General features: G+C 41.9%; 1 long non-coding RNA gene across 2 annotated transcripts in view; it reads right to left on the reverse strand.

The window, feature by feature from the left end:
• The window catches only part of LOC137303952 (uncharacterized), a 31,290-nt gene extending 9,073 nt beyond the window's left edge, over nucleotides 1-22,217 (reverse strand). The window contains exons 1-3 of one of the 2 annotated variants that reach the window (XR_010958491.1): nucleotides 22,137-22,217; nucleotides 8,338-8,445; nucleotides 6,848-7,229 (exon numbers count right to left, since the gene is read on the reverse strand). This is a non-coding gene — a long non-coding RNA (uncharacterized lncRNA). Of the gene's footprint in view, nucleotides 1-6,847; nucleotides 7,230-8,337; nucleotides 8,446-22,136 lie in introns of those variants that run through there. The other variant, XR_010958490.1, reaches the window with a different exon arrangement.
• Nucleotides 22,218-22,970: the final 753 nt, after the last annotated feature.

A 22,970-nucleotide genomic window follows, 5' to 3' on the forward strand; every position in this document is an offset into this window, starting at 1 on the left:
AGATAGGAGTTATATTCTTCTATAAAGATGGAAAATCCTGCAACATACAAAATGGTGCACTGACCAAGGATCCAGGATGAGCAGAGGTGCTCTTAATTCAGAAATTGTGGAAACATGCCAAGTTAGTGATGAGAGCCCTTCTGCTCAACTTGACTATTAGATTTGGCCCCACAGTGCTGTCCTCTGCAAACTAGCCCAGGTACACCTCGAAACTATCATGATGTCTTCCATGATGAGGGTAATGTCTTTGGGCTCTGCACTCTACGGTTTCAACACCAGCAGAAGCCAAACTGAGGGACAAATGACTGGAACATCCTGCACTCGGGAGAAACTGTCACAAACTGGGAAATGTATTTTGCATCATATTTAGAATTAAAAAAGACCAGCAGCATACAGCAGATTGCTTGTTTCTACTTAAGGGCCCAAACGATCCATCCTGAATTACCATCATTAATTCTCCTGAAAAGGTATCTGATTATCCTCAGCTTTGTGAAAATTTGGCTCCCATCACGGTTAATAATTTGCTTAAAGGATGCTTAAGATTTAATGTCACACAGGATTTTTTTTGCAAGTATGTCTTGTGATGCTAGCCTTCCCAACACAGAGCCCACTGTTTGATTTTCTGGGATTGTTTTGACCATGTCCATACTGACTATTTTGTCATTTGTGTGTAATTTGTAAGTTTGCCAAGGTTAGCCGCTGAAGACAATCTTCAACGATATCGCTTCTGCATTAAAAGGAGATCAGACGGTTGAAAGTCCCAGGGCTGGCTCTTATTTTTAATTTCTGGCATTGTGCAATATAAATTTGGGTGCGTTGATCTCCATAAGCAATCACTTAGATACTTCAAGAGTTTGTCATTTCAAGAATTTGCCAGAAAGAGTAGGAGAACAACAAAATCTTTTAAAAAAGTTATCCCAGTGTATTTAATACAAGTTACCACTTGCATTGTATAGTATTTTGTCTGTATCTTGGCTTCTATAAATCAACTAATTGTAAATAAATTTGATTAGTTTTAGCCCATACAAAGTGGTCTGGAGTTGCAATATTTTCTACCCTCCAGATTGAGGCAGAGTGGGGATTTTATGTAAACTCCATAACGCAGTTTGCTGTGCTCGGGTTAATTGCTAATTCAGTACGGGAAAGTGGGAAGGTTGCAGGTTTCAGATCACAAGGTATTATAAATTGGATAGCCAGATGGTGAAGGATAGAATACTAGAGCCTGGTCTTCAGTTGCTTCCAAGCCTTTATTTACAGAGCTCCACATTACACCCACACCACACACCCTAGATCAGTTCTCTTATAACTGGATACAAGAGAGTTCCCATTTGTTACGCACCACCTGAATACAATTAACACTAATTGATATAAATCACATGGATACAATTAACAAAGGCTGCAGTCAGCTTATAGAAACTATCTGGTCATTTGCACAAGAAGAAAACCCAAACCATAGCAGAAACCACCCCAATCCTCTCCTGATAATAATGGACAAAGTGAAGGTACTCACTGACAAACCCGGGGTGATAAAGTTCATGTGAGCGAGGACCTGCATCAACCACATCAGACAGTACCCGAGTAATCTTTCCCACTCGTACATCACAGCATGCAGCCTTTGCTCTCCCAACTCTGGTCTACCATTTGCCCTCCTTCAATGGCAGAGGTTTCAGCCACCATGCCTCTAAACAACAGAATTCTCTTCCTAAGCTCCTCTACATAACTACAGTGCTTCCACCCAATCATCTTCAAACAACTATATCTTCGACCTGGCCTATCTCCCTCAACTTTTCTTCCTCTTCCAGCTCGGGTTTCCCAATCCCCAGGTCACATTTTGTTATGTGAATGGAGCTATTAAGGTGCAAGTTGATGTTGAATCCCAGAGAACAACAATAATGCAGGGCTTCTTGGCTTCACTGTAAATACAAGGCAGCTTCCAAACTTCATCCCTGAGGACAAATTGCTTCTAGGTTATCAGAATAAATGTCTCAGAGTCCCCACACTGAGGCTATTTTAGGAACTCTTATGAATTAAAAATGTTCAATGGTTCAGTGATTTTCCATAGCTCGTTAGGATATTCATTCATTACAAATTTACATAATATATATCATTCTGCATATGTTCTGTGAAAGAAAAGATGTGCAGAAAGTTGAAAAAGCAAAGACTTGGAACTGATCATTTACAAGCAATTGTTGAGTACAAGGGATGACCAATATGGTCAGATACCATTCACTGTGGTGGCTGGGCAACGAGAACAGATGGCTGTGGGGGAGCAGACATTTTATGCTGGAATTAGGATTTCATATTCTTTGCTCTCATTCCTACCAAAGCATACCACGTCCATTTAGGAATCATCAGTGACTGTCGATCTCTGCAATCACTACCGATGGGGTTCCAAGTTCAGCTGCTGACAGTTACTGTGGTGATTAGGGGAGCTCCCTATTTTCCCTTCCCTCCAAGCACCTTAGCCATTACTTGATACTGCAATCTGACAACCTACGGTGCATTATTGAACAGGTTATTGGATTCAGGTTTTGTTCCAAATTTCAAAATCCTTCAGTTCGAATGAGCTTCTTTTATTTAACAACCTCGGGACTGGGGCTGCTAGATCCATAGTTAAAAATGTCCTGTTCAACCACTTTAAAGGTAGTATTTGGAGACTCTCCACAAACAGCATGAAAAGTCATAAATACGACTTTCTCCTCCTACCTGTTGAACTTTGGCCTTTTGGATTTAAAAATGGACAACAAAGACTTGCAATTTGAAGTGAACATCTGGTGTCAAAGTTAGCAATCATACACTGAATGCCATCATACACTTTTCTGAATTATTGATTGCTTCCCTCTCTCCGGGCAAGTTCAGCAAGACATCTGCATATACCACACCTGTATTTGCATGTGACTACTTTGTAGATCATAAAATTATCTGATGAAATACGGCATCTGTGTCTCATCTAAAACCCAACCCAAATGTGGCTTCAGACTTCATCAAGTGTGCTAACTCTGGAGAATAGAAGTGAGATATTATTCAATTAGTCAAGATTCTTAAAAGGGTTAGAAAATTGAACCCAACAATATGTTCAAGATTGCCACAGACTTTACAACCAGGTGGCAGAGGCTAAAGCTTAGAAAGGGGAAGATGCACCAACAGTTTTGATTTAACTACTTGACTCAGAGGATGCTGGGATGGCTGGCCCAGGGAGGCAGGTAGTGTGGGAAAATTTAAGGGAATGGCCAATTTCGAGTTAGTCATTTTGAGACCAGTCAGATGGAATGCAGTCTGTCCGGTCCTGTATTGTCCTTTGTTCCTCATAGCTGAGCTGGAAAGACTTTTAGTAACACAAATTTTTGCCATGAGTAAAAAAAAATCATGTCCCATTCATGTAAAGTCACCTTCAATATCAATTTATTCACTGGGAATATATTTCCGAAAAAATATGATGAGCAATCTGAAACTTCAGCTTCAGCTAAAACAGTCCCTGTGATCACTCATTACTCACCTCCCATACAGGAAGCATTGTCACCATGAAGACTGCAACAGTTCAAGAAGGCGGCCCACCATCTTCTCAGGGCAACTAGGGATGGACAAAAATGTGGCCTGGTCAACATCACCCACATCCCGAGAACTGAAAAACAAACTGTACTTCCACATACATACACGTAACCCCACCAGCGAACAAAAGCTATCTGTTTTTAATATAACGGGTAATTTGCTGGCTTTCTCTGCCTTCTGGATGTTTCTGCCTCTCTCTCTCTTTTTTTTCTGTTTTATTTTGTTGACTGTATATTCGGGGGCTCTGTAGGTAACACCTCTCTGTCTGAACACTGTGATTGCCTTGGCAACAGGCAGTTGCAAAGACTATCTGTAATCACCATGTATTGTTCTGTGATTTATAAATGCGTAGGCTTCGAGGAGTTCCTGACATTTACCTGAGGAAGGAGGAAGCCTCCGAAAGCTTGTAAATTTCAAATAAAATCGTTGGACTATAACTTGGTGTTGTAAAATTGTTTACAATTGTCAACCCCAGTCCATCACCGGCATCTCCACATCATACAAAGTAAGGACAGGAGATGATATATTATTGTACCTCTTTAGGTTAGATGCAAAAATATGGGATAATGGAATTGCTGGTAGTCAGTGTAACCGTTCAACACTCCTCAGTTATTCATGGATAAGTAAAACTGCACTGACTATGGACTTAATCACATCCTCAGAACATGACATCCTTCTGCATTAGGGTAACATTTCCTTTTCTGTTTGACCAGCTGTCAAACACTGCTAATTAGTGCTGACTTATAGAGGAGTATTGTGCTTCAAACTTGTGCCCACTAGGGATTGGATCGAGACTGCCCTTTAGGTCCCTCGCAGGCATCCGCGAAGTGAGTCTTCAAGCCATCAATCAGCAGCAGTGTGAAAAGATTATGTTTTAACTCACTCTTCCAGCCAGTCCCCTTCTCAAATGCATAATTATTTCAAGTAGGGCATGGGGGAGAAGCTTGAACATTTAAATAGACTCCTAGGTCACTGAAAAATACTGAATTCACAAAATATTTGGCTGGATGGTTTGAGGAATGAGTTAGTCATTTTGAAAATTAAGTTGTGTTACCCAAATGTCACTGCTTCCAGATAAAAGCACTAAAGAGCGCAGACGCGTCAGTCGACAAAATTCATCAACTGTAATTTAGAGCAAGACCGATGGGGGCTGGTAATGTGACAAGTACCTAAAAGTAGAATTCGCAGAAAATCCGAGCAAGGTTAATAACCCCATCCGTACATGAAGTAAAGGGCAAGCTCTTCAATAAGCAAATTGTGCTGAGCAAAGCAAACATTTTTTTTAAATGGTTTTCTGGTTTCATTTTAAAGGAATGTTACAGAAATATATTTTCCTCCCCTCCTTCCCCACACCACCACCCCAAACACAGTTCTAAAGTCTGGGTAAATAGTGCCATTTTTTCTCCCAATTATGTCATAATTGGGGGGAGAATCATGAGGATATGGGGGATGGACCATTGCGTTAACTTATTTTCCTCCTTCTGTCCACTCCATGGACTTTGACACTACAGCTTAAGAGAGATAGTGGAAGGAAACCTATAAAGGTAACAATCACATTCGACCAATGAACATTATAATACATGGGGAACTCAGAAGCACAGTGAGTTGGATTGAGGCACGAAGGATATCTGAACAAGAGAGAAAATTAGAGGTTTGTGCTTTGGGAGAAGGGACAAAGACAATGGAGTGGACAGAAGGAGGAGTACAAGTTAACACATGGAGGGTGAAATTGGTCTTTGCCGATATCCAATCGGCAGCCCATTTTACACTTCTCCCGGGTTTCTGTTCTGTTTGGGCTTCCAATTCACCGTTGCCTGTTTTCCCCCACCCTAGACCAATTTCACCCCCAAGGTTTTTTTCCCTCACTCCATTTCCACCCCCCCCCCCGCCCCCCATAAATGTCAAATGCCGATATCTGCTGTTGTTACTAACGGGAAAAAACATAATCCCAATCAGTTGCTCCAACATCAGACTATATTTCAGCACTGGCATTTAACTATTTGGAAAAAAAACTAAGAAAATATACAAATGTCCACTCATTAATTTTTCTTACACGTGTTCCAAGTTAATGAAAAGCCCATGTTCTAAGTTTCCTTAGTACAGGGCTGCATGAATCCAGTCCATGGCGGTGTAGAGAGGTGTGTGCATCCATTTCCTTTTATCTAACAGTGGAGTGAATGTGGTGGAATAAAGTCTTGTTCCTTCACATACCAGCAGGTCCAGGTATACTGGTTTCACAAGTACCAATATTTGAAGTCTCCTAAACCAGGCCAGATATTGAAAACACAAACTCACTGCCACAGAAATCTTCCCTTCATGCAGCTGTAATGTACTATCCAATGGGGTTTTTGCCTTCAAACCAGTTAACATTGCATTCTTATTTTATTAATTCTTAGGATGTGGGCGTCGCTGGAAAGGCCGGCCTTTATTGCTAATCTCGAGTTGTCCTGAGAAGATGGTGGTGGGCTGCCTTCATGTACCACTGCAATCTATAATTCTGTGATACAGCTGAGTTATTTGCCAGACCACTTCAGAGGACTGTTAAGGGTCAGCCACGTTGTAGTGGGACTAGTGTCAAATATAGGCCACACTGGGTATGGACAGTTTCCTTCCCACAGGACATTAATGAACCAGTTGGGGTTTTCGATACCAGCTTTTTATTTCCAGATATTTTTAAAAACTGAATTCAAATTCTCTAACTGCCACAGTGGGATTTGAGCTCTCTGAATTATTAGTCCAGTAATATAACCACTATACTACCAGACCTGTGATTTGCAGCACATTTCTCTTCTAATAAATCCAGAAGAGCAGTTCACCTTATCTTATTTAATAAGCAGTTGAGGTTATAAAGAAGGTGGCTCATGATGCAGCTTAATAATGAACAAAGTGTGGTCCAAATAAAAATCATATGAAGCCCAACACAAACCAAACCTGTCATCATAACCTGAAGTGAACACACATATGGGTATTTAAATACCTTTGTCCATCTCCATTTATGTACCCCCACTATCTAACGACAGGATCAGCCCAAGAGGGGACAACCTTTTACTTGATTGATCCCATCCCATGTTTCAAAAAAACTGTTCAAATCAAATTATTCCCATTTTCCCCTCCTTAAGTCTGAAGTAACATTCCCTACAATGAATGAGATTGGTTACATTTAAATTATGTACATATCACAAGTCTTCACTTTGAGACATACTCCAGCAGTTACAAATAATGTAGACCTCTAAAATAGGAAAAACAAGAATACAAAACATGATTTACTTTTAATTGCAGTTCAAAGAACACTTGGACCTTTTCATCCTGTAGTACATGAAATATTTAGTCAGCTGCTTCTGAGTACAGACCAAATAAAGAAAGGCCAGCACACACACACACATTCAAACCACGTCAGTACAAAACAGCAGATGAATAATCTCAATGTGCTAGTTTTCAACCGTGATCTTTGGACTGTGGCGTGCCTTTCTGATGCCATATGAAAGGAACGTCTTATTGCATTTAAGTAAGCCAGTAACGTCTGCTCCAGTTTGGCTGTAAACAAACAATTCAGCTGCACTCACGAGATCAGTCACAAGGTCATTTTGTAGACGCAAGTGAAGCATCATCTGTTGTTGGACAAGTAAAGCTATCATTTGATAGCAATTGTCGCTTAACCCCTTTGAGGTCCAGCAGTATTGCTGCAACAAATAAAATGAAAAAAAATGATCAATTTGGTCTGAAAACACCATGAATTGAGAAGTCCCATTTAGGTCTAAAGTGGCACAGTGATGCAGCTGTTGGAACTCCAACAAGTTGCACCACAGTGTGGTCAGGCATGGTTTTGCATCCACTATTCACTGGCAGGTTCTCAGCTTCAACCATGTCATCCATCACAGTGAGGTGGCAAGCAGACTCCAGGTATTTATCACAGGAGAGAAAGGCCAGTCACTTCGAACCACTCTCATGCACTTCCCAGCGGATGGTATTGATGGGGTCATGGAATGACTCAAGTCCATAAGGGTGATTCCACTAACTGCACTCCCAACATGAAGAGAATGTGGATCAGAGATAGGGACACAACGTTGTAGTCCTGTTCCTCTGACCTGCACTCCCTTCGAGTGTGGCTGCCCACTAGGGGATACAGGATTACAGGATTACACCTCATCTTTTCAGCTGGTGGTGAAGTATGGCCCAGAAATACTCTGCGAAGATAAGAGGCAGAAAATTCTTCACGTTAGATTCACACCACTTCTTTGGGTAGAAGTGTGGACCAATAAATGACTTCTTGGTGTCTTGTCCTTTTAGTGCCATTATTTTGTGTCTTATACAAGATTGTTATTTTCACCTTTTACTTCCATTCCATAAACATCCAGTCTCAACCTCAAGCAAAGACCCACACAGGTAAGTCAGTGCTGGTAAGTGAAAAGCAATTAACATCTGGTGTCAGAACTCCATGTTTGAACCCCTCCAATCAGGTTTTCACCCCAGCCACAGCACTGATACGGTCCTTATCAAAGTTACAAATGACATCCTATGTGACTGTGACCTGGTGCACAATCCCTCCTCAGCCTTCTCGTCCTGACTGCTGTCCTAACGTCTCCTTATGTGGCTCATGTCAAATTTTGTTTGATAATGCTCCTGTGAAGTGCCTTGGGTTGTTTTACTATGTTAAAGGTGCTATATAATTGCAAGTTGTTGTTCATGTCAGAGATGGAATATTACAACATAATCAGCACATTTGGAAATAAATTGTACATAGTTTACATTGATATAAACATCTTTCAAAAATACAGATAAATAACATACCTCATATTCAACTTAGTATTACTGTTTTCGACAGCTGAATCTCTTGGTAGCAGAGGAAAGTGAATTAGTTTTAGCATTTATCCTCTCAGCTCCCTCTGGGCATCACTCCTGTGGAGAATGAGAAGACTTGTAGTTCGGGCTGTAACTATGATACTAACTTGTAAGGTATTAAGAAAGGGTGACTTAATCAGGAATTAGCAATCCAGCTTTGCAGTAAACATGAGCCACCAGAATAGCCTTGAGGGTCAGAAATTATTTCAATATCAAGGGCAATGAAAGGCGAGCTTAACAAAAAATAGTTTCAGATTACATAGTATTACATCGAATTTACAGCACAGAAACAGGCCATTCAACCCAACTGTCTATGCTGGTGTTTATGCCCGACATGAGCCTCGTCTCATCCTACTTCATCTAACCCTCTCAGCATACCCTTCTATTCTTTTCTCCCTCATGTACTTATCTAGCTTCCCCTTAAATGCCTATGCTATTCACCTCAACTACTCCATGTGGTAGCAAGTTCCACATTCTACCCACTCACTGGGTAAAGAAGTTTCTCCTGAATTCTTTATTGGATTTATTAGTGACTATGTTATATTTATGACCCCTAGTTTTAGACTTCCCCACAGGTGGAAATATCCTCTCCACATCCACCCTTTCAAACCCCTTCAGAATTTTAAAGACCTTGATCAGGTCATCTCTCAGCCTTCTCTTTTCGAGAGGAAAGAGCCCCAGCCTGTTTGATCTTTTCTGATAGTTACAGCCTTTCAGTTCTGGTATCATCCTTATAAATCTTTTTTGCACCTTCTCCAGTGCCTCTATATCCTTTTTGTAATATGGAGACCAGAACTGTGCACAGTACTCAAAGTGATGCTCCGAGCAACTTGTTTCCTGCTACTTCTGACTGGCTGACCAGGAAGGCGCTGTATCACTATTTCTTCCAGTCTATCTTGGGATGCACAGAACATTCAAACATGGCCACAGCCTAGTGAAAACACAGAAACACAAGGAGGCATAATGGGAAGTAATGTGCATTTAGCATTTTTGCTCTACAGGATTTTAATTTTTTTGTGTTCTTTTGTGTTCCCATAAGGATCTCATCATTATCATTGATCTGTTCCCAATCAGAAACTAACTTGCGTGACAGTGATACGCGGAGATAAGAAAGACAAGCCCGCTGGAACAAAAAATGGGTATTTCTGTCTGTCTCGTTTGGTTTTTTAAAATGGTGAGGATCAGAGTTTGCTCTTGACACTAAATTCCCAAATGGAAGTTGGGAGTCGATTAGCCTGCTCGTATGGGGCAAAATGACTTTTGTGCAGAAATCAATTAAGACAAAATGCAGACAAAAATTTTAATTTCCAATTGTGGTCAGATTGAAAACAAGCAGACCATTCTGTGTCAGGAAGCTGCCAGTTACAAGCCATAGAATCATAGAATCATAGAAGTTTACAACATGGAAACGGGCCCTTCGGCCCAACATGTCCATGTCGCCCAGTTTATACCACTAAGCTAGTCCCAATTGCCTGCACTTGGCCCATATCCCTCTATACCCATCTTACCCATGTAACTGTCCAAATGCTTTTTAAAAGACAAAATTGTACCCACCTCTACTACTGCCTCTGGCAGCTCGTTCCAGACACTCACCACCCTTTGAGTGAAAAAATTGCCCCTCTGGACCCTTTTGTATCTCTCCCCTCTCACCTTAAATCTATGCCCCCTCGTTATAGACTCCCCTACCTTTGGGAAAAGATTTTGACTATCTACCTTATCTATGCCCCTCATTATTTTATAGACTTCTATAAGATCACCCCTAAACCTCCTACTCTCCAGGGAAAAAAGTCTCAGTCTATCCAACCTCTCCCTATAAGTCAAACCATCAAGTCCCGGTAGCATCCTAGTAAATCTTTTCTGCACTCTTTCTAGTTTAATAATATCCTTTCTATAATAGGGTGACCAGAACTGTACACAGTATTCCAAGTGTGGCCTTACTAATGTCTTGTACAACTTCAACAAGACATCCCAACTCCTGTATTCAATGATCTGACCAATGAAACCAAGCATGCTGAATGCCTTCTTCACCACCCTATCCACCTGTGACTCCACTTTCAAGGAGCTATGAACCTGTACTCCTAGATCTCTTTGTTCTATAACTCTCCCCAACGCCCTACCATTAACGGAGTAGGTCCTGGCCCGATTCGATCTACCAAAATGCATCACCTCACATTTATCGAAATTAAACTCCATCTGCCATTCATCGGCCCACTGGCCCAATTTATCAAGATCCCGTTGCAATCCTAGATAACCTTCTTCACTGTCCACAATGCCACCAATCTTGGTGTCATCTGCAAACTTATTAACCATGCCTCCTAAATTCTCATCCAAATCATTAATATAAATAACAAATAACAGCGGACCCAGCACCGATCCCTGAGGCACACCGCTGGTCACAGGCCTCCAGTTTGAAACACAACCCTCTACAACCACCCTCTGTCTTCTGTCGTCAATCCAATTTTGTATCCAATTGGCTACCTCACCTTGGATCCCGTGAGATTTAACCTTATGTAACAACCTACCATGCGGTACCTTGTCAAAGGCTTTGCTAAAGTCCATGTAGACCACGTCTACTGCACAGCCCTCATCTATCTTCTTGGTTACCCCTTCAAAAAACTCAATCAAATTTGTGAGACATGATTTTCCTCTCACAAAACCATGCTGACTGTTCCTAATCAGTCCCAGCCTCTCCAAATGCCTGTAGATCCTGTCTCTCAGAATACCCTCTAACAACTTACCCACTACAGATGTCAGGCTCACCGGTCTGTAGTTCCCAGGCTTTTCCCTGCCGCCCTTCTTAAACAAAGGCACAACATTTGCTACCCTCCAATCTTCAGGCATCTCACCTGTAGCTGTCGATGATTCAAATATCTCTGCTAGGGGACCCGCAATTTCCTCCCTAACCTCCCATAACGTCCTGGGATACATTTCATCAGGTCCCGGAGATTAATCTACCTTGATGCGCGTTAAGACTTCCAGCACCTCCCTCTCTGTAATATGTACACTCCTCAAGACATCACTATTTATTTCCCCAAGTTCCCTAACATCCATGCCTTTCTCAACTGTAAATACCGATGTGAAATATTCATTCAGGATCTCACCCATCTCTTGTGGTTCCGCACATAGATGACCTTGTTGATCCTTAAGAGGCCCTACTCTCTCCCTAGTTACTCTTTTGCCCTTTATGTATTTGTAGAAGCTCTTTGGATTCTCCTTTGCCTTATCTGCCAAAGCAATCTCATGTCCCCTTTTTGCCCTCCTGATTTCTCTCTTAACTCTACTCCGGCAATCTCTATACTCTTCAAGGGATCCACTTGATCCCAGCTGCCTATGCATGTCATATGCCTCCTTCTTCTGACGATGATGGTTTTGTCTGCCAAGATGTGAAGATAGGTGTTTTTATATTGCACAAGATCTGTGCTAATGCTCTTAGTTCCTGCCGTTATGGGTTAGTGTGTCCTAGATCTAACAATTAACCATAAATCATGGTAACTCTCTTACTGAAGAACATGTAGAATGTCCACCAAGTTCTCTTGTTGCCTCAGAAAGTGGAAAAAAAATACCAAACGACTAGACTGCTGTGGGCTACTAGTTCTGATGCACTTTTTAAAAAAAACTCTTTAATCAGAATCAGAAAAATAGGTGAAATGCAATAAAGGATATTAATTAAACATGCACTACATGTGAACTGGGTTAACTGTTTAAAAATATAGCATCTGAACCTCTCACACCTCCTGTCACCTTACAAACAATCTCTGACGATAAATATCTAAGAGTATTTTTTTATGAAGTCTCTATCGCTCCTTACACTTAACAGAAAACTGCAGCCCATGAGAAAGTCCCTGGATTATAAGGGTGTTTCTTTTTCCTTTGGAATTCCATCATTTCTTTGCAGCTGTCAAGCAACAAAAGGCTCATTTTATGCTGCACGAGACCCAGACTAATGCTGCTAGTTGTTGGAAATGTGAGGTTTGAAGTGGCCTGCAAGCCGGATATAAAACTGCCGGAAAGAAATGATTCATAGTTTCAAGAAGAGTCAGTGATCCAGGCCGAGGAACTGGTCTGTAGCAGTTCAGATGCTGATGGGCCTACTGTGTACTTCCAATATTTTCTGTTTTCACTTCACATTTCCACCATTTGTACGGTCTTCTCTTTACTTCTACCACTTCATTCACTGTCAAGTCTCAGCCAGGATTGCAGTCCTATGTCGGGGCTCGCTGAACTTCCAGTTCTGAGGAAAGTTGCACACCCACAATGTGTGTGTTTCTTTCATCTCTTATCTGATGTTGATGGACCTTGAGTATCTCCAGCATTTTCTGTTTTGATTTCTAGCTGAGTGGGACCATTGTTAAGTAGGTGTGAATTTTTGGGGATCTTCTCCCCTTTTTTTTAAACTCCACGGGGTCTGTCGGTAAACCAGCAACACTGGTTTTGCACCCTGTCCGATTTTACTCTCGGTTGAACTCAATGGTGACTAATATTGGGCAGAGTGTGAAACTGGCGTTCCACCCAATCCCCTGGGTTTCCCGCCCAACGAGTTAGGTTAAAATTACCCCCAATATGTTTTCGGCTTATATCACAAGCTTTCGGAGATTATCTCCTTCGTCCTTCGAAAGCTTGTGATTTTAAAATAAAATTGTTGGACTATAACCTGGTGTTGTAAGATTCCTTACATCTTCAAAAGTAGCAGAGCACCACTTCAATACCTTATTTTTGGGCTTTAACTACTAAACAAATTTATTGAACAGTCATAGGACACGTGAATAATAACAGTAATTGCCTTTTTACAGTAATTGGTAAATTGTGATAGCTCCTCACATAAAGAAAAATAATAAATAGTTCACAACTCTTATGCTAAAACTATGACTACAATCAATTGTTTTAATGTAGTAGTTCTTTAAACCTTTCCTCATCAACTACAGAAGTTGCTGGCATATCTAATTATCTCTAAAGGCTTCAGCTGGACAACCTCTTCTTAAGCTCCAGATCAAACACACTGATTTGAAAAGGACAGGCTAATAAATACTTTGAAATGGTGGCAGGTTCACCAATTTAAATAACTGTTAAATTCTAAAGATGCTGCCACTCACATATTGGAACAAATCATCACAATGTTTGTATTTGAATTGAGTGGACTGGCCCCTCCGCTGACATCTAGGGATGGCCAATAAATGCTGGCCTCGCCAGCGACGCCCACCTTCCATGAACGAATTTTTTAAAAACTTGTTTTTCCAAATCAAACACAGATTATTGCAACAAAATGTAACAAATTGAGGTGAAACATTCTTCAGTGAGTGAAGCTGGTTCTTAACTTTTAATGGCAGAATTGAGGGTATAAATACAAGAGATAAATGCTTCATTTTTAGTCACAGTGGGTTGCTCCAATAAAATGTTACGTATTTTTGATAATGAAATAAGGGAATGAAACTCGAACAGAAGATGATGATCTCTTGCACAAATTTCAATGCAGGCATACAAATGGTTAAATAAAGGGGTCATTGCTACTGTGAAATGTGGCGAATTAGGGGTCAGGGGAAGAATTGAGAAAGGAATGTATTTGTTTTCTGAAAGTTAGCACAAATGTTGTCAAACTAGAATTACTGGTAGAAAGATTAGCAACAAATTACTAACTGTGGGAGGAAAATCCATTTAAAAAAATGAAATTTAATAAAATAATTGAATCAGGTTGATATCCTACTATTTGTGGACATTAACAAGGCAGAAAAATGGAATTCCTTCAAAATCATCCTAATTCAAAAGGAATCTATCTATGTCCCTCGAGTTAAAAGGACACATGGTAAAACAAAGCCCAATTGGGTAGCGGGTCATGTACAAAGGACAAAACAGACTCGAGCAAAAATACTTTTACAGGCTGAAAGAAAATGTTTTGCAGGACAACAGGGATGGGTATCGATCTCAGCTGAAAGGCAATGAAAGCTGCAGCAGAGCAGCCAAACGGACTTGGAGAAGATATTGGATAGCTGTGGTAGCAATAGCAAGTTCTCTTTCAGCCATGCTAGGAGTCAAAGGAGCATTAAGGACTGTGCAGGACCATTGAAGAATTCCTCAGGGCAGATTCAGATAGACTCGACAGGATATGGCAGAAGTGGATATGGTAGAAGTTTTAAATGACGACTTTACATCAGTCTTCACTACAGAAGACTATGTTTGGTGACCAATAATGTATTGTGGAGTTGACGCTAAAGTTGAAAGTGCCAAAGAAGTCGCAAAGCTGATTGGGCTGCTGGTCCTGATGGTATTCACCTGAGGTTGCTATGAGCCCCTTGATGTCCTTCAAGTCCCACTCCAGGGACTGGAGCACAAAAGCTAGGCTGGCACTTTTAAATGCAATACAGGGGGAGTACTGCACTGTCAGAGGTGCCATCTTTCGGATGAGAAGTCTGCCCTCTCAGCTGGACGTAAAAAGATCCCATGGCACTATTTCAAAGAAGAGCAGGGGAGTTCTCCCCGGTGTCCTGGCCAATATTTATCCCTCAACCAACATCACTAAAAAAAAAATTACCCGGTCATTTATCTCATTTCCGTTTGTGGGATCTTGCTGTGCACAAATTGGCTGCCACGTTTCCCTACATTACAGCAGTGACTACACTTCAAAAGTACTACATTGGCTGTAAAGAGCTTTGAGACATCTGGAGGTTGCAAAAGGCACTATATAAATGCAAGTTCTTTCTTTATATTTAATTGCTCGCTAGAGTCTATGATTGTTCTTATGTATTGCCAATATTTAAAAAGGGCAATAAATCATAACTGGAGAATCACAAGCCCATTAGCACAGAGAAATACTGTAGGAACACCCGGACAGAGAAGAGGTTATTACAGAATCTCAATATGGCTTCTGGAAAAGGACATGTCTCACCAACCTGGTTGAATTGTTTTTTTTTGAAGGAAGTTACTAGGTAGCCTGGTTGACAACAAGTAACTTGATTTTCAAAAAGTTTTTGACAAGGTATCACACAATAGACGACTTAATAAGAGCCCTGTGGGGTTAGCAGGCAGATTTTGGGTTGGATAACGAATTATTTACATTCTCGTAGGCAGTAGGCTGTTATTAATGGCAATGATTCTGCGTGGGAACTGGTTCCTACTGGAGTCCCACAAGGATCGGTGTTACAGCCATTGCTCTTCACCATCTTTATCAATCATCTAGATGGAGGCATCGGCGAAACAGCAAGTTCATGGATGATACAAAGATTTGTGAGAGTCTTAGGACCTTAAATGAGCAAAAGTAGATTACAAGCAGATCTAGATGCGATAAAGTACATAAATCTCTGAAGGTCCACAACTGGGTTTGTGAGGCTATTGCAAAAGCAAATAGCTGGGATGTACTGTCAGGACATGTAACTACAAAACAAAACGTACTATCCTGTCCTTGTCTAAGAACTTGGACAGGCCTCATTTAGAACACTATGTCCAGTTTTGGTCAACTCACTTGGTGGTTGATATAAAGGCCCTGGAAAAGGTTCAAAGGACAGCCATTAGATCAATAGCCAGTTTAAAGGCCTTTAGTTATCATGATAGGGTAAGAGAGCTGAGATTTTACAGTAGAAAAGCATAGACCTCAAGGAGATATGATTCAGATCTTTGAAATAATGAAAGAATTAGATTCAGCCCCTGATTTAGATAGATTAGGGAGGACCAATTGACATGACGATAACTGACATGAGCAAAGAACCTGGTTAGATGTCAGGTGGTATTTCTTTTCACAGGCAGTCGTTGACCTATGGAACAAGTTACTGGCTCATGCAGTGAGTGCAGATTCGCTGCAAGCATTCAAAAGAGAGCTGGACAACTTCCTGACTGCAGCTGACATCACTACATGTAAAAGGTAGTTGGTGTATTGAGGGATGCGTCTCCCACAACTTGTCGTATTGCCTTTGGGGATCAGAGAGGAACTTAAGAGCTTTTTTCTTCCCCCAAAACTGGCCAAGAATTTTTTTCATCTGTTTTTCTTTTGCCTTGCGCAGAGGATTGCATAGTTGGCTGGTGCTGGGCTCCCAACCCTCCCCGATTGCCCAGGAGTCTCTCGGAACGGGGAATGAATCTCCCAAGCACTGCTGTTACTAGTCATGAGGAACTTAGCCCTTTAAATCTCTCGCTGCTGCAGCAGCACTGGTAGGGGGTGGATGGAGGGAGATATCCTTGCCATAGAGGGAGTGCAGCGAAGGTTCACCAGACTGATTCCTGGGATGGCAGGACTGTCGTACGAGGAGAGATTGAGTCGACTCAGCCTGTATTCACTCGAGTTTAGAAGAATGAGAGGGGATCTCATTGAAACATATAAAATTCTGACAGGGCTAGACAGACTGGATGCAGGGAGGATGTTTCCCCTGGCTGAGGGGTCCAGAATGAGGGGTCACAGTCTCAGGATACGGGGTAGAACATTTAGGACTGAGATTTTTTTTTTATTCGTTCATGGGATGTGGGCGTCGCTGGCAAGGCCAGCATTTATTGCCCATCCCTAATTGCCCTTGAGAAGGTGGTGATGAGCCGCCTTCTTGAACCACTGCAGTCCATGTGGTGAAGATTCTCCCACAGTGCTGTTAGGAAGGGAGTTCCAGGATTTTGACCCAGCGACAATGAAGGAACGACGATATATTTCCAAGTCGGGATGGTGTGTGACTTGTAGGGGAACATGCAGGTGGTGTTGTTCCCATCTGCCTGCTGCTCTTGTCCTTCTAGGTGGTAGAGGTTGTGGGTTTGGGAGGTGCTGTCGAAGAAGCTTTGGCGAGTTGCTGCAGTGCATCCTGTGGATGGTACACACTGCAGCCACGGTGCGCCGGTGGTGAAGGGAGTGAATATTTAGGGTGGTGGATGGGGCGCCAATCAATCAGGCTGCTTTGTCCTGGATAGCGTCGAGCTTCTTGAGTGTTGTTGGAGCTGCACTCATCCAGGCAAGTGGAGAGTATTCCATCACACTCCTGACTTGTGCCTTGTAGATGGTGGAAAGGCTTTGGGGAGTCAGGAGGTGAGTCACTCGCCGCAGAATACCCAGCCTCTGACCTGCTCTTGTAGCCACAGTATTTATATGGCTGGTCCAGTTAAGTTTCTGGTCAATGGTGACCCCCAGGATGTTGATGGTGGGGGATTCGGCAATGGTAATGCCACTGAATGTCATGGGGAGGTGGCTGGACTCTCTCTTGTTGGAGATGGTCATTGCCTGGCACTTGTCTGGCGCAAATGTTACTTGCCACTTATCAGCCCAAGCCTGGATGTTGTCCAGGTCTTGCTGCATGCGGGCACGGACTGCTTCATCATCTGAGGGGTTGCAAATGGAACTGTACACTGTGCAATCATCAGCGAACATCCCCATTTTTGATGTTATGATGGAGGGAAGGTCATTGATGAAGCAGCTGAAGATGGTTGGGCCTAGGACACTGAGATAAGGAGAAATTTCTTCACTCAGAGGGTCGTTAACCTGTGGAATTCTCTCCCACAGAAGGCTGTGGAGGCCAAGTCACTGAATATATTTAAGAAGGAGCGAGATAGATTTCTAGACACAAAAGGCATCAAGGGGTGTGGAGAGAGAGCAGGAATATGATTTTGAGGTAGAGGATCAGCCATGATCATATTGAATGATGGAGCAGGCTCGAAGGGCCGAATGGCCTACTCCTGCTCCTATTTTCCATTTCTATGGAGACCATGGTGTGTATAAGTTGCACCAATTACAGTATGGGACAGGCTTGATGGACCAGCTGGTCTTTGCCCATGAATTTTGTATGCTTGTATTCAAAACAAAACAAGGCAGCACTATTTGTCCCCACAGGAACACCATTTTAGAACACAGACCGTACATTTTCCCTACCTCCCACTCAGTTATCCAACCATATTACCCTATTACGGTGTCGCAAGAGGGACAGGGCAGAGTTACTATGATGTTTCTTCATGTATCTCTCTGGGACCGCAAAGTGCAGACTTGCAAGTCCAGCCAATAGAGACTGAACCTGCCACTGCCACTTTAGTGTTTAATCCACAATTTCTTGTCCATTTAAAAATACTTGCAGGAGCACTAATCCTCTTGGTATGATTTACACCGTAACACGAGGCCAGAATAATACAGGGTAGTCCCTTTACTAGTTAAAATGTAATTGTTTCTTTCTGCAGTGAAATATAGTTCATTGCTGATCCGTGCTTGGTTTTCCAAACAAAGCAATTAGAGCAACTGAAAACACATCTCAGAAGTCAATGGAGAAGGGAAATCATCTGAGGGTAAACAACGTGTACCATTGTGTGGTCTTTTGTTCTGTGGGAGACCCTGGTACGGACAAGTGCTGCAGAGGCCACGTCCCTATCCTCCAAAAGCAGACAGAGAGAGTCATTGATTTTCTTCCAAAGCACGTGTCTGCGTGCTGGGCTGAGCAGCTGCTCCTCCAAGAGCTGTGGGAACCGCACTCACGTACAAGCACATTGGTCACCAGATGTCACCTGCTGCTGCTGCCAGCACGCAGAGCACAGAGAAAACGACATCCTGTGCATGCCGAGCATCCGAGGGCTCATTTCACGTGCTAACAGGGCCAACCAAAGGTACTTGACCCAAACCCACGATAACAATGACACCTCCAGAAAATAAACACACACACAATCTGCAGCAGTTAAATTGGCATCATCCGCTGTTAGTGCCCTGGCTGAGTTCAAAAGGGATTCATTGAAATGTGTATGAAAGATTTACTACAAATTGGTACAGCGAATCTCTGCTGCAAAAAGAACAAGTTTTAGCACAAATGTTTTATCTTATGATGGAATTAAATTGTACTGAATATAAATTATATCAGATCATCCAAATAACTCATTTCAAACAGTTGATATCAGAGGCACTCGCCATTAATTTTTTAAAAAGTAAACAGATGCATGTTATAGCCATTATTTCCCCCTAATTAATACTCTTTCCTGAAATGGTACAGACCTTACCCCAGTGCATTGGGGCAATCTGAACGGCAGCTTCAGTCCTCCCAAAATCGCCAATTTAAAGGGGTATTCACTAAATCTCTCCCACTGGCCCAGTGGGTAAATTCAGCATCCAGTGAGACAGCCCAGATCCCAGGTTCCATTCCCAGTTTGTGCTGAACTAGCTGATCTGAATTAGGCCACAGTCCTTGGGATCGGGAGGGGTAACATCACACAGGAGAAAATAAAGTCAGCCAGGTTCTTGCTTCTGATCACCATCTTTACGGCAAAGTGCATGTGTGGACATTACAACAGTGACTACACTTCAGAAAAAGTACAATGCCTGTCAAGCACTTTGGGACGTCCTGAGGTTGTGAAAGGCACCATATAGATGCAAGTCTTCTTATTCTTTTTCTTTGACGTCTTCTAAAGTTAAAGAGCCCGTTATCATTCTCTGTCTCAGATTAAAAATAGTCGCTTCATGGTACTGAAGGAGTCCTCTCCAAACCAGACACCATCCTGACTTGGACAGATATCGCTGTTCCTTCATCATCACTGGTCAATATCCTGGAATTCCCTACCTCACATCAATGTGGAAACACCATCACCATACGGACTGAAGCAGCTCAAAAAGATGGCCCACGACCACCGTCTCGGTTCAACAAAGGATTGGCAATGAATGTGGCCTTGCCAGTGTCACCCACATCCTGAGAACAATTTTTTTTAAAAGCTAGTGTCCATGGAACTGTACCCCAGCAGAAGTCAAACCCTTCAGAAGGAGAGTAAATTGGCAAAATTTACACAGAATTGCATCACAATTATAGCACAGAAACAGGCCATTCGGCCCAACTGGTCTATGCCGGTGTTTAAGCTCCACAAGAGCTTTCCCTCACTCTACTTCATCTAACCCTTTCAGCATATCCTCCTGGTATTTTGTCACAGTCTTCTTCAGTATTAACCATACTGCCCAATTTGGTGTCACCCGTAAAGTTTGAAATTGTACTTCTGATTCCTGAGTCCAAATTGTTCATGTAAATGGCGAACAACAGTGGTCCCAGCACCGATCCCTGCAGGACACCATTTCCCACCAGTCTAAATAAATACCTTTAATGCCTACTCTCTGTTTACTGTTCTGCAGTCAGCTTACCATCCATTCTGCGTAGACAAATTTTCTCACCTGCTGTGTTTCAAGACAGTTCACCAAGTGAAATATTGAGCCATGTAGACCAGGAAGATAATAGGTTTAATCCCTAATCTGTGCTGAATTTGATGGAGGAGGGCACTTAAATCAACATCTCTGGGCTAGGAGGGACCCCAAATCTCTTGTTCACTCTCCAGTATCTCCTCCAGGTTGGCATGCCTCTTGTAGTCAAACCTGCACGTTCCCCTCTAAGTCACACGCCATCCCGACTTGGAACTATATCGCGTTCCTTCATCGTCTCTGGCTCAAAATCCTGGAACGCCCTACCCAACAGCACTGTGGGAGAACCTTCAGCAGCAGCTCAAGGAGGTGGCTCACCACCACCTTCCCAAGGGCAATTAGAGATAGGCAATAAATGCTGGCTATGCCAGCGATGCCCACATCCCATGAACGAATACAAAAAAAACAGCCTGGCAATGCTGCCAACATCCACTGAACCATACTCCAGAATGAACAATTGCTTTCAGGAGAAGTAAAAAGAAGTTAAAAAGCAAAAAGGATGTAAACTGCCGTTGTTACCATTGTTCCAGGGAATCCAGTCCTCGGGTGAAGTGCTAGCGACAATAAGGTGAGATTTTCAAAATTGGGAACTCAATTGGGGGTAAGGTGACAAAACCAGCAATGTATTTTTAAAGTCACTGGCCCACAATTGTGAAAAAATAACTTGTAACATTGTACCTTTAACAAGAGTATTTTAAAAGAACAAAAACAAAAATTAGCCAACATAACTTAGTAGCATTTCCTCCCAGCAAACAAATAACTTGACTGCAAAAATCCTCACTAGGGTCAGCTCCAGAAGCACAAGGGTTTTTAATCTTTTAAAACTCAGCAAGAAATAGCTGCCAAATTTGAAAAATGGCCTCAGGTTGCTCGGAAACAAAACCTGTGCTGCAGTGTTCCACATCACCCACTGGTGGGACGAAAGAGCCCTGGACGGTCACCAAAAGTCAACCACTGCATCCAACTCCCTAATTTACTGACAATCCTGCTTTTAAAGCCGCACGCTTTCAAAGTTGTGAAAATTAGCATGAAATTGATAAGTACTTCATTCTAAAGAGGGGTCTTGATGCTTTTAACACATTCCAGCAGGTTGACACTATTACATCTTGGAATGTTTTACAGGTTTATTGGAAACAAATGGGGTTTTAACAAAAAGAGCACTCGAAGTGCACAAGTCAATCTCCAATCAATTACTGACGACAAAAAAAAATGAGCATCTTTCTCCTTATTCAACTGAGCCTGTCTCCCTCGATCTACTCTTTCCATTTATCTTGCACTTTTTCTGTCTCTTTTCTCTGCAAGTCTAAGACTTTTTCTTGTTACTTTCTCTGTACCTACAAGTCTTTCTCACTTTCTCTCTAAGTCTGTTCTTTCCTGTTTTCTCTCCTGTATCTCTTCTACTGTCTTGTAAATGGAGAGGAGGAAATAAATTAAGCACTTTGACTTTCCAGTAGAAAGCTGACCAGTTTCCAACAGAAATTCTGCACTGAATTTCAGCATGTGTTACCTTTCTTCATTTACACTTACAGTCTGCCTCCACCTTCATCCCTTAATAAGGTACAGGAGTCAGCTGACTGTGGTTCAAAACAGTTTGTTTGTCACTGTTTGATCAGTTCCAAAGAAAGTGAACAAAGTTGGGCCTTACCTACAAAAATCAGACTCCTAGAAAATAAGTTTTCTTTTCAGCAAACTAAAAGTCACAAATATTAACTTATCTGCCTTAAATTGGTACAAAATACCTTGTTCTGAACAAAATTCTATTGCCCTTTACAAAGAGGAGACTAATTAATGGTTCACCTCCAAAAATGGAACAGACTGATCCATCGTACTGAAAGGTGGGTTTTTATTTTGAAAATCAATAGCCCAAAACACAAGAAAATACTGAACTAACAGAAAGCTTTTCTTCCTCACCAACAATTCTCCGACAGGACCCTCTATTGGTATTGCAGAATCCCTGTTAACATCCCATTTCTAAATGAGGCTAGTTTATACAAACCTCCCCTCTGTACTTGAATGTTGGTGCAGTCCTTCCAGGAGTGCTCGTCTTTAAGTTAACCCTTTATCTGCTGTTCTTGTTTTTGCATTCTCTCTCCAATACAGATGAAGGAAAGAAATTCAACAACCCCAAACATTCAAAATACATTACAAAATAAATAAGCAATGCAAAACTTCAAATGCAAACTTTCACTTGTTGCATATGCCTGTCAAACAGTTTCCATCTCTCTCTACCTGTCAGTATGTCCTTTCTCTTCTTTTTGTCCATTTGCCCATGACTGTCACACACTCTCTTTATTCTAGTTTCCTCATTTTTTTTTACCTTATGAATTTGCTTTGCTTCTTTTCCTCTTTTGACTCTGTGTAATTTTTTTTTTGGTCAAAATTACTTCTAATGTGTTTACATTTGCCCTTTATGTTTAATTTCCCTGCTCAGGCTCCATGGCTGTATCTCACTCCAAAGGAAGGAAAGGCATGGGTTGGG

The sequence above is a fragment of the Heptranchias perlo genome, chromosome 36, assembly GCF_035084215.1.
Source record: "Heptranchias perlo isolate sHepPer1 chromosome 36, sHepPer1.hap1, whole genome shotgun sequence".
NCBI lineage: Eukaryota > Metazoa > Chordata > Chondrichthyes > Hexanchiformes > Hexanchidae > Heptranchias > Heptranchias perlo.